At 34.2% G+C, this 13,282-nt stretch overlaps 1 long non-coding RNA gene across 4 annotated transcripts in view; it reads right to left on the minus strand.

The window, feature by feature from the left end:
- LOC125184113 (uncharacterized) overlaps positions 1–13,282 on the minus strand; it is a 301,133-nt gene that overhangs the window by 232,395 nt on the left and 55,456 nt on the right. For all 4 annotated transcript variants that reach the window (XR_010831122.1, XR_010831123.1, XR_010831125.1 and 1 more), the window contains 2 exons: positions 12,227–12,441; positions 10,777–10,875 (listed from right to left, as the gene is read on the minus strand). This is a non-coding gene — a long non-coding RNA (uncharacterized lncRNA). The remainder of the gene's footprint in view (positions 1–10,776; positions 10,876–12,226; positions 12,442–13,282) is intronic.

Here is a 13,282-nt window from a genome sequence, read left to right on the forward strand (position 1 = left end):
GAAATCATGTTCTGTCTGAATACATTACTTTCTTAGATCATTTTTCTAGTAGCTGTTGCCAACTTTCAATGATTTTTACAACGAAAGTACAATTACAAATCAAACCAATTAAAAAAATAAAAAATAAAATAAAATAAAATAAAATAAAGTAAAATAAAATAAAATAAAATAAAATAAAATAAAATAAAAATAAAAGTAAAAATAAAAATAAAATAAGGAAATATAATGTTTCCTTAAGCTCTCTCTCCTTGTGATTCTTGCAAAGCTCCTTTTTCTTTTTCCTCGATTAATACACAACATTTGGCAGAATGACTCTTTCTTCCCTGTCAATCCTTCTCTTATCATTATAGTTAGCCTTTCTGGGATAATGTTACTGAGAGAGAGAGGGAAAAAAAAAAAAAAAGACATATTATGTTTAAAGTAAGCAGCATAGATAGGTTTAAAATGTAACATAGCAATTTTGAAGTTAAAATTAAGATCATGTGAGCATGATGCTGACAGAGAAAAAAAAAAGATCTTTCTTCATCTTGTGGGGTTTTATCTAAAAGAATTGAAACAACATTGCAAGGATTAATCAGCACAGTATGAAAACTAAACCTTTTGTGTGTCTTTTTATCTTCAAAAGTAAGAACTTTATTCTTAAATTCTATTTACTGAAAATAGTATTTTGACACCAGTAAGAATTCATTATGTTTGAAAACAGGTATCAAACCCTCTTTAACATTTTTTTACTGCAAATTTTGTGGAAGCCCAGATCTTCAGTATAAGAGGATCTTCATGAAGTTCTGAAGATAATACCATGTCTAGATATGACAGTACAGCTGAAATGAGTTCTTACAACTTAGAGAATAAAGTCAGTCTCACCATCCTAAGTACAGAATGTCATGTATTTAGAACAATAAGCTGTGAAAAAAATTGTGAGTCCAACAAGAGAAAAAAAGTAGAGTTTTAATTTGAAAAAAAAAAGAACTTGCAAAGTCAATTTAGTTAACTAGGATCAGAATAATGGTTTTAGCTTTTTGGTTGGTTGGTTGGTTTTGGTTTTGTTTCTTTGTTTTCTCATTTACAATTGTACAGTTTTGAATGGAAGAGTTCATTTTTTAATATAAAATTAGAAAAATATTTAATATCACATTAAATTAGGTGTTCTGAAACATCTAATTCCCATTTCAGTATTGCCATCTCTCTCCACTTCTCATGTATAGATAAATACACTGACTCGTTATGTATTCTATGATAATATTTTACAGGTTTCTATAAAGTAGAATAGAATTTGATATTTTTCATTTGTTGCATGATGTCCTGTGGAACCAACTAGCAAACATTCTCTGTCTCACTATTTTCCCAGTTCCTATGTAGATGATCTGTCAACAAGCTCAAAAGACAGAGAACTTGCATGGTATATCATTCACTCTGGAATGTGTTATGACAGCCACAATAAACGCAACTCAACTGCCTGGTCTGAAATTTTATATTACTAATCTGTTAAGGGCTATTGTACAAAGAATTATTTAGAATTAAATTAATTATTTAGTGTTTTTATTTCAAAATAAATTAAATATGCAAACATGTTTTTAATAAGTTATTTGGACCAAGATCCTTTTCGAAGACAGAAATATAGATAGCCCTGAAAGATGACAGAGGGTCTTGTAGTGAGTTAGAATGTTGCCTGATACACCACCACCACCCTAATAATAATAATAATAATAATAATAATAATAATAATAATAATAATAAATTGTTATGAGTGATACATTTTTTCCAGAACTTTTCATTTCCCAATTCAAAATTCAAAATTCAGACAAGAAAAGACAACATAAAAAACTGGAGCTTTTGAAAGCCTGTTCTGTTATACCTTCTTAACAATCTGAGGCAATACAAATTCAGTATTCTTAGTGATGCTCATTAAAAGATCGAGAAAGTAAAAAATGGGAATTAGAAGACATTTTAAGAGATGTTTCAAAGATAATACATTTCATTATACCACTAGAGCTTTTCTTAAATCTGTGATAAATGTCCCCTAACCATACCTTTGCCAAAAAAAAAAACCCTCTGTCCTAACAGTAAAAGGAAGAAAATAAAAAGCTGATTTAAACAGTTTTTATACTGTCATAGTTACACTTGAGAGAAGAAAATTATTTATATTAATTTTACTGTCAGTTTCTGTATGAATGAATAACCCAGAATGAAAGCATATTAAGATAGAAATGATAAAAAATAGGAAATTACTGAAACAATACCCAGAGGTTGAGAAATTTTAATCAACATCTTCTGTGGTTCTACTTATTATATGAAATGTTTTAGAATATTATCAGGAAGTATAACATTAACTATTTAATATTTTATTACATTTCACACCTTCCAGAAGCAGGGTAAATATATTAGTCATAAGCAAATAAACGTTCAGTGTTTGGATGTTATAAAATCTAATTCAAAAAAATGTTCAGCACTTCTGTTTCAAAAACATGAATAGAAAGGTAATTCCTTTTGTTATTTTTCCCACTTAGTTATTTTTACCCTATTTAGTCTCTTAGGGACATCCAAGAAGGAAGAATAGTTTGTGGTTGCAGAAAAAAGTGTTTAGATGCCATAGCTGGAGGACAGAGAGAAAGCATTAGAACAAGAACCATGTGGCAGGACCTTGTGAATGTGAGAGAGAATAAGGAAAATAGAATGTATGGAAAATAATTTACCAGGCTACCCTGCAAAACAAGGATTTTCCTTCTACCTGAAGGAACTGGAATGGCTTATTGCAGTCCCCCAAACAAGAACCCATGTGTTGAACGTCAGCTTTCTGAAATGAGATCCAAAATAATTTTCTGCATAATAGAATGAGCACTCAGAATAAAATGTCAACCCAGATCAGTATTGAATCCTGAAGATAAGCTGCAATCTTAACTCTACATTCTTTTGCATAGGTATTACAGTGAATGACCAGATATGGAGGTAATAAGTGAAAAAAAAATCTTGCTCATGCAACAGTTCAATTTTCCTGAATCAATCATTCTAAACAGTAGGTATAAGGTGAAGAGATATAATAGAAGCAATAATGATGCTTTGCAGAGTGGAACATCTCCATTAAAGTAAAACTATAGAGCTGGTGTCAGCACCTTGCTGGTTGTCTTGCAGCTGAGCAAACCCTAGAAGATCATTTGCTCGATTTTTTAATGACGGTAACACTCGCGGCTTTCCAAACACCGCACATGATTTGCAGTTCGTTACTGGGTATGTTACTTTGTTTGTTCTGAAATGAATATGGTAAGCTTTTGCAGCAGCAGCTACTTCAATATTCAAAAGGCAGAATGCATTCTTTGTGGAAGCTATTTAACATACTCAAAGAATGAGTACAAAGAAGTACAAGTGTATTTAAAAATACAGGATTATCAGGAGCTTTCTATCTCTTAATGAACAGCACCTTATTATCTCAGGTAATGCACCAAGTAACCTTTTCATAACGCATCAACTTTATCTTACAAGTAGTAAGCAGAGTTTTTCCCCTAATGACTCCATTGAAAGACTGCATTATACCTGGTTTTATTGATGGTTAGGAATATTATTATAGTATCTTCTAATTGCCAGACTAAATGTGCTTATAAAATATTCACAGACATTTCAGAGAATAGTGCTCTGTTGGTGTGAGCTCTATGGTGTATTTACAGTGAGACAGTCTCTCTTTCAGTTATCATTTTGCTGAATCATGCAACTGGATGCTGAGTTGGTAAAAGTCATGAATATGTTTTCAGTAGTAGAGTCAGTGCTAAGAATAATTATTTTTCTACTTCCATATTTTTTAAAATAAAATTCTCTGAGAGAAGAATTGCAACAACTTTTATTCACAAAACAAAACAAAAACTTAAGAGAACAAACTCTTCCAAATGATGAAACTTTTTAGAATGTTTGTACAAAAAGTTGAGATAGTGTTGAAAATGAGTATAAATCCAATAATAAGCACTTTTTTTTTCATTTTTCATTCATTCCAATTTTCTGTCTGTTCACCACATTAAAAAATGCCTGAAATTGGAACTTACCTATAAAACAAGCAGACTGTTTTTCATGCTGAAACCTAAACTCTAAAATACATAAACCCCAATCTTTTCCTACTGAAATAAATTTGAGCCTGAATCTCAATGAGTTACTTCAGGGAAAAGAAAAAAAAATATATATATATATATATATATTCCAACTTCAGCATCTCCGCTATATAAAGTAAGTTTACTACAGTGAACTGAGTAAGGGAAATTAAGAGAAATGAAATGCCCGTGTTTGCTAAGCACTCCCTTGAGTTTTGTGATTCCACATTGCCACATTGCAGTGGTTGGATCAACAAATAGTTTGTTCATTCTTTTAATTAAGGTATCTCACAACTGGCTGAAGCTTTAAAATGAGCAGTTACATGTAGTTCGATCCTTGAGGAGACTTTAGGAATTCTCTACTAAAAGCAAACTGTCCAAGACATTAAATCATACCATCCAACCTATACTTAGAGACCAGCTGAGCTTCAACTTCAATTGAGCATTTTTGTTTTTTCTTAAGAATTGTGATTTACAATTCTTGACATTACATGACTGTAAAATAAAAACAACCCAAAGACACAAGGCCAAATGCAGTTCCTGAATGAATGGAATATTCAACATATGATATTAGGAACTTTCAGTAATTTGGAAGCAAGGACAATTTTCACTGTCTCAGATTCCTGAGATGATTCTAAATGATGAAATTGTCTCCTGTTTTTGTTTGTTTGTTTGTTTGTTGTTGTTTGTTTGTTGTTGTTTTTTTTAAATGGTCTGCTGCAGTTCTCAGGCTCAAATCTTTCTACATTTGAGTCTAATTGCACTGTTGGATAATCTGAACCCATGAAATAAATATTTCTGAGAAGTACAGAATTGTCAGTTTCAAGGTAATAAATTCAGAAAATACAGTGAGAAATGACTCTCCCGCAGATGTCTACTATCCATAAACTGCTGTTGGCTAAGCTGCCAGATGAGTAAAAGGCAAGGAAGGCTCAGATAGGCCTTCTTAGCTACTCCTGTAAAGGTTCGTCTTATGTATTAATTCCTAACAAAACTTTCCAACACAACATTCATTACCATGTACCATTGATATGTTTACTAGTGCTGAGTCAGCAAACACAGTCAGGACTGCAGTTTTCGAAATGCCAAAGACAGCCCAGAGATTGGCAGACAAGTGCAGAGAGATGAGGCAGTTCTGAGGGGAAGGCAGAGAAGTCAAGTCAGGAAGACAGGGGCAAGGACACCAAGGTACAAGGCTGGGTACAGCAGAAGGTACAACACAGCTCAGGAAAAGCAGGAGAGTTTATGGTGTAAGTGGAGGGCACACTGTACCATTAAGCACTAGTGCAATCATATTGATGGGGAAATGAAAGATGATGACTCTTATTTCTGAGCACTTTGGCCAGTGTTTTTGGTGTTGTTTTTTTGTTTGTTTTGTTTTGGATACCTATCTGTTCAAGAAATGAAGTCTAAATATGTTTTTCATGTATTGCTATTACTATTTTTACCATGCAAAGCATTACAGATATGCATACGACATTCTACTGCTCTCAAAAGTGCTCCTCTTTGCAGTGAGGTGTCATTGGTTTACAGGTTTTGTAAATGAAGAAATTTGCATATTTTACAGAATAGATTTTCAGCTCAGAATCGCATCAAATAAGATAATGCATGAAAACAGCAACAGACCCTTGCCAAACCTTTGAGGAAACAGATGTTGAAATTGTAAATGTGAAACAGTAAGTATAGTATTTGAGCTTTTACAGGAAAAATAACACATTGTAGCAAACACTACATTTCTGTACATGAACGATTGCAAATAGCATATCTTGTAAAATATTCTAAAATAAATTACTTATTGAATTACTTAAATTACTATTTTTGTAATACATTCATGATTTTTACAATTTAGCATGACTTGTAATTTAAAAAGGGGTTGTAAGGGAAGATGATAAATTTTTGGAATGGGACAAAGTCTCATTGTGAGTCACAGTAAGCAACTTTTCATAGTGCTGTAAAATCCTGCAGTTTGTTTAACAATGGCTCTAGCAGGTGGCATATGGCTAATACTAAGTCTGTCACTATCTCCAGGGTGCCAGACATTCCTCAAATTTTCTGTGAGAGGAATTTTTTGGTAGATTTGGATTGTAAAGGCACGTGAGCATCTGTTGCCTGCACAATCTCATTATCATTGACAGAGTTAACTCCTACAGTTCTCAATGTGGTGGCCAGGGACAGAAGCTCAACTTTTCCCTTTCACCATGGACAGTGATTTTGACAAGGTCTTGAACAAATGCTCCATTCAAATACAAAGAGAGATGTAGCTGTAGAGTAAATGCAACTTTTTGAAGGTCTGTTAGAAACCATAAAACAAAAAAACAAACAAACAACAAAAAAATTAACATGATTTCTTGAGCGATGTTATTACTATTTTTAAGATGAATTCTTAGGTCAAGATTAAAAATTTTGCATTGTCTTTCCTTTACCATTATTTCAAGAGAAAACCAAGACTTGAAAGAAAATGTTGAATCCAAGTTTATCCAGAGTTAGAAACATCTGAAATATTTGCCCTTTATTTTGGATTTTATATTACTATCAGTCACCATAATATTTAAATTATTTACAAGTGAAATCAAATGCAATAAAATCCATAATAAGCTCAAAAGACTCTGGAACTTTCTCTCTTCTCTGTTTTAGACAAGCCTTTCGATTTTATGGACTGTTATTCAGTTCTTTATCTATTGCTCTTAAATTACTGACAGCTTTAAGAAACATGAAAGACATGGGAGAAATTAAGTTAAAGGAAGCATTAGTGTCTAGTTAAAGTAATCCACTTATTTTTGTGTACTATAATTGCTTTTCTTAGGGCCCGTTTAAACTCAGTTTATCTCCCCATAAATTTTACCACTGGTGAATTTGAGCAAAGAAAAAATTTCTAATCATGAGCCAGTGGAAAGGGAAAAAAAAAAAAAAAAAAGGGGGGTGAAGTTTTGTAGTATACTTCAGTGTATAAACTTAGGCTCTCAAAGTGGGAATTGGCTGCAATGTCATGCTTTAGGTCTAAGAGAACTCCATTTTTCACTGCTTACGGTTCCCCGGCTCCAAAAAAGTTTTGAAACGTAGAGCACTGGCAGACAAATGCATTTTCTGTTCAGCCAGTCCATGACCTATTGATGCCTGCCAAGTCACCACACTGGACTCCAGAAAGATAAGCTTCCTGTCCTTTGTTTATTATCTCTTCTATAATTTCACTATTTACACCATAAAAATTACCTCAGATTCACACCTTCAAAGAAATATTCCACTTGTGTCCTAAAAATATACTTGCTTAAAGAGCAAAGACTCGCAAAATGCTCCATCTAAATAGCTTTCGAAAAAAAAAAGTAAAAATAAAAAAGGCGAAGCATGGTATAATGGAAATATTTATCTTATGATGCTAGTAAAACACTTTAATTTTAATGTGGTGTAAAAGCAATAAGACACGCTTTAAGATGTCTAATTCTGTCAAAACACAAGGAGCGGAATGGAAACAGCCAACTGGAGAAGTCTGTGTTTTCACTGCAGCATTTTCTGTTTAGGAGGGTTGGAAAAAAAATCAGTCCGTCTAGTCCATCCAGCCCAAATGTTGTTATCTGTGGAATACTGTAAGTGAAGCAGGGAAGTGTCATCTACAGGACAGCTGCAACTGCTGTCCAGAGATGTTGGCATATAAGCAGGAAAGATGTTACCAATTTTGAAATAGCTGGAGGGGAAGAGAAATCTCTCTTTAGGATCAAGTAATATTCCATTTCTTTGTTTTTAAGACAAATCAAACCAGTGCTAGTACCCTGCCTATAGGGGGACGAACATATCTTTTCTGTAAAAACATTTAGGGAAGAAAAGCTTTCACAGAGAAATAATCCTTTTTTTTATTTGATTGTCTAATGAAAAAAAGTTTTCATACACAATTCCCCTTGCTGGTTCTGACCTGTCACAAAGAACAAGCCAGATACATACAATACAGTAAGTTTTCATATTTTTCTTTACCATGAAATGTTGATAGTGAGAACTATTTTAAACCTTTAAAAAGGAATGCACACAACCTTAAATGTCCAAATGCTTCAAGTACCATGTGCCCAGCATTAAGCTCAGATGTCACATTGCCAATCTAATGACTAAAATCAGCACTTTTAATAAGCCTTTTGGTGGGAGGAGAAGTTGAAGGAGAGCAACCCAAACGCAGATAGGTCAGAAGCAGAAATAATAATGTATACTTCATAGCACCTCTCTTTCTATGGACATTTTAGAACATCTCAAAATATTTGGCTGAGGAAGAGGATGGTGGCCCCTGACATGAATCACTGGCCACTCTTTATGGAAGCCTGACATAGACTAGCATAACAACTAAAGAAAACAGGAAAATCATCACAACAATAATCATGAAGTACAGAAGTTGTCAAAGGACTTGGCAATGGTCTCAGAAGACACACAACTGAGTCAAAACCCTTGGAACCTTTTGTACAGCATGGCTGCCAGATGCAGACAGTGTATTTCCCAGATTTTTTGGCTGGCCAGAACAAGAAACAAGAAACAGAACAAGAAACAGTGGCTGCATGTGGAATAAAATCTTATCTTCAGGTTTGAATTAAATGTGCAGTTAGATATACAGTACTAAGTATGTAAATATCTGATCAAAACTCTTCCTAAGTATTCTCTTTTTACTCCTACAATGCATATGAATCATGCTTCTTTTCTGTTAAAGAACTGTTCACAAATAAAATGAGACCCTAAGAACAAAAATGTAAAGAAGTGAAAGAAACATATATAAATTAAATAAATTGGAAACAATGTTAATCTTAATAACTAAAGGTTAACTGATATGAGGTACTCAAGTTTTTGAGGTCTTTTCTTCACTAGCACTTACAGTTTTGTAAATCTTGTGTAGAAGAAAGTATATTGTTTTGCATAATTTTTGCTTTTATTCCATTCAGGAAATAAGTCAGAGGATCACTGGAGCTTTCAACCAATTGGTGTAGGACAGAACACATTCTTCGTTATGTGAATCTGAAGACTAAGCCTGGACTTGTGTTTTTTCCTAAAAATCATGGATCCTGAGGCCCTGGAGATCCTCAGGTTCCCTGAGTGTTTTCTGTGTAAATGGGGTAAAGAAGAATGACACTGAAGGTGTTTTCTTCAAAAAGAATTAAGCAAGCAGCCCAAAAAGACATTGAGGCGTGAAGCCAGAAACCTCTTTATTCACTAGCACATTGTAATGTAACCCTGCCTAGCTTTTGCCATTACTTCAATGGAATCACTGTCATAAAAACATCCAATTTTGATGACTGAGCAAAGTTCTAATGGATTTTTTTCTAAATGTCTTTCAAAGTGTTTAGTACCAGAGGGTGATTTTTCTAACACTGGTTAAGATATATGGTTCTTTGTTTTATATATTTTTTTAATAATCTCTATGTGGAAGGCAAATAGTGTGCTATTAATCATACGTGTGATAGTTTTATATCTTTAACATCTCATGTTAGAAATGAGAAAATGTTAGACAAGGAAATAAATCACAGAATAGATGTTCTGTATGCTTGTCTTACCTTCCTGTTCTACTTCTACCTTTGGTGTCAATATAGAATGTAGTACATGGTACACAACATATGTACAAAATGCAGTTCATTGCAGGTGCAGAAATCAGTTATTCTTATTTCCCATGCTTAATATTATTGATTGAAAAACATCTTGCAAAATGCATCACAAAAAATATCTCTACAGTTGTCTGGTTTCATTGGTTTTGAAAGTCACCTACACCATGCTATTAACACTAAATTTTAGAACTACTTTAGAACTATTTATTCTTGCCGTGGAATTGCAAAAGGTTTATTTCATCTCATGATGTAGTATTTGCAAGAACTGGCCCTAGAGGCGGGGGGCTGCCCTATCCTGGAGTACATAGATAGGTCTGTAGCATAGGTCTGAATGACAGTGTATCCCAAACAACTTCCGAATATACAGAATAAAAACCTCCAAGGATGACATCCTATCCCCCAAATCCTTCAAAAGCCGAACATTAGACCCATTTTGGCATTTAAATTTCTTCCTATCCATTTACTTCTCATCTCTCCTGGTGCATCAGTGCTGTGACTTATCTAAAACTAAAGGCAACTTGAGTCACCATTTGATGCCTTCCAGTATGGGCAGGTCACTATCAAATATGCACATGCAATCATATTTTGCAAATACTGAATACATTATAAAATACTCAACACATAGTTTAACTGCTTTCTTGAGTCAGGTGTAAAGACGGGAACATGTCATGCCCTCATCAGGACACGTGACTCAAAATGTTCTGTTCAGGCAGTTTTGGGATATAACATCACTTCTGCTGGAGGAGCAAGAAATATCACAGTTGGAACAGACTGGTAAGCAGCTGACTGAGAATTGCTTTGAAAGAACGATGTAATACTTGCTTTTAGTGCAAGGCAGTGTGTTAATGAAAACCCTTGCTGAGTGCTCTACAAAGAACATACGATATCAAGCAAAACCAGTTGCAGCCCTTGAAACAAAATATTTCTTGTCTTTAAGGGAAAACCACTAGTTAAGGCTTTACCCCGTATTGTCCTGCTACATCAGCAATTAGATCAGTCATGAGAGTTTCAGCAAGAACCGGTCCAACAATTATTTTATCTGGAACAACACAGCTTTTACAGTGAAAACCACAAATAAACCAGTACAGTCTAACTTCTTAGAGCCTGTCCTAAACTGGTCACATTGTTGGTATGCCACTTACTTCTGTCCAAGAGAATAAAGATCTCTTCTAAATAACTGGGTCACATTATGAAGTTCACAGATATTAATCTTCTCCCTTGGTTTTCTTTCATATCGCTCCCTGAAATTAGATAACAAAACTGAGACAAGGGAGTATGACTGAAACAGCTTTAAAGTTGCCAGAACCCACGGCGTTAAAGATTTCAGTCTTTGTCAAATCCAAAGAGAAAGCCTGATCAAAAGTAGACGTTATAAAATGCTTGGCTGTAGAAATATTCTAGGCAGTGTTAGTGTGGGTTCCTATGAGATATCTAACTCCTTAGCACAGTAAATTTTGTTAATTAAACAACTTGTATAATATAGAGTTCCATTCTAAATATAATTTCCTTTGTAATTCCAGGAATAAACATAAGTTATTTTCATGTGACCATTAGACAGTATAAAATATTGGGTAAAGGTTAAGCAGAAAACAAAGCTAATTTGTACCTTCAAGGGCTAGAAATACTGGAGTTATCTCAGTCTCACACATGGACTGAGATATGGACATGGACACACACAGTCAATTAGGGAGTTTCTTCTTGAATATGCTGTATTATTTTGCATACTTTTGTTTCATTATCATAGTAAGAGTTGGTCTTTTTTTAATTATTATTATTTGAGAAATGTTTTGTTTTGAAACTAGGGTGGAAGCTTTCCTCTTTACATAAAGTGTTCTCATTTTTCATGTTAAATGCCAAAAAGGAAGAATATTCTATATGTAAACACTGAAGTCCTATGTTAGCTATTTAACATGCAACAGACTGCATACTTTTGGAGCAGGATACAGTAATAACAAGTCATACAAATCATGAGTATGTTCTTGAATGATTCTCAACTATATAATAAACATTCAGTAACCTCTCAACATATCGCATGAACGTAACTTTTCCTGGTACAAAAGAAAACCTTTTTCTCCAATTTCAAATATGCCTTATTGCATAGGATGCAGATGAATACAAAGAAATTTATGCTCCCCAAATGTTGAAAAGTAAGATATTTTTCCTTAAGAAAAAATATCCCACATTCTTTTGGGGATTTTTTTAAATGATATTTTGATTTGCCTCCCTCCTCTTTCTTTGATGTCGTGATAGACTTTCTTTTTTTTTAATCCCTTACTTATGCAATTTTACTTAAGGTCTTCTCTTATGCTTCGATGTGACTTCCCTAGGAGTTTCTCTCGAATAATTTTACTTACCGATTGCATCACTGAAATTTCTAATTTTCAAAATTTCTTAATCCCACCCCCAAAAGGTATTACTAGTTTCATCAATTTACTGAAAATAATGTACAGTTCACAGTAAAAACTCTTTTAGTGAACATGGACTTACCTGAAATGTCTGCACAAGAGATGAAAGGTGAAAAAGAGAACTCAAACATTAAAAAAAAAGCGCAGATGAATTATTCACAACCGTAAAGCCAAATAACATACTTACTGTTTAATAGTAGAATAGGCTGCAATGTGTCTTCTGTAGTCTTGATACGTTCCTTATATCTGTCTCCATTTTGTTATTGGAAAGATTTAAATACTACTTTGTATAGGCAGTTAAGACAGAAAAGAGGTCTTATAACTGTTCATCAATGAACATCATGTTCACTATTTCAAACCATTGCTGTTGAAGTCTGAAGGAGTTCAATGTCTCTTTACTTCCTAAAGAAAAAAAAAAAAAGAAAAAAAAAAGACTTTCATTACTTCAGGAAGTAAAACTTTTAGCATATGTAATGATTAGGACAATTACAATTTTATTTTGTGACTTTTCCATGCTACACTAAAAGCTTGATTAGGTCACTTTGCCAAGTTGTTTGATAAATATCTGGTTAGAGTTATGAATTAACACAAATCTTTCAAGCCAGACAAATATCTTTGTGGTAGCTTAAATACCACAGGGATGGTGGAGAGACAACTCAGGGCCCTGTGAGCATCAGCAAGCTGTAAGGACGCCCAGCCTCAGCAGGACCTTCACCTCTACCTGGACCCCTTGGTAGAAACCTCCTGGCCCCAGTCCAGCCCCTCACCATGTCATGGGCTGCCACAGACCCTGCAACCAGCCCCCATCTCTGCCCACCCTGCCCGGAGGCTGTGGGACAGCTCAGCTCCTTGGCTGGTCCAGTCATGGTGGGGCTGCCAACCTCCAGCTCACTCCCCCTGTGCAGCAGCCCTGCAACCCTGAGAGACACAGTAAAATGATATTAAGATATTTTTAGTAAAATATGCTGGTTTTACTGTATCTGCACTATTTCTCCAGTAACTGAAGGGTGAGATTTAGTCTGAAGGATTTATGAGATTAGTGAAATGGAGCCTCCCATTACAGCTTTAAGAGATTTTCTATGGAACAGCTTGGCTTATGTTACGTTCAGCATCCTAGAAAGAAAGATAAATCTATACCAAATATTAACAAATTATTATCAGTTGTAATTGCTAGCTTTAATAGTTGGTTTTAAGGGAAATATTTTGGAGCTAAGCCTACTTAACATCTTCATCAAGAGGCCGG

This window comes from Anser cygnoides, chromosome 4, assembly GCF_040182565.1.
Source record: "Anser cygnoides isolate HZ-2024a breed goose chromosome 4, Taihu_goose_T2T_genome, whole genome shotgun sequence".
In the NCBI taxonomy this organism is placed as follows: domain Eukaryota; kingdom Metazoa; phylum Chordata; class Aves; order Anseriformes; family Anatidae; genus Anser; species Anser cygnoides.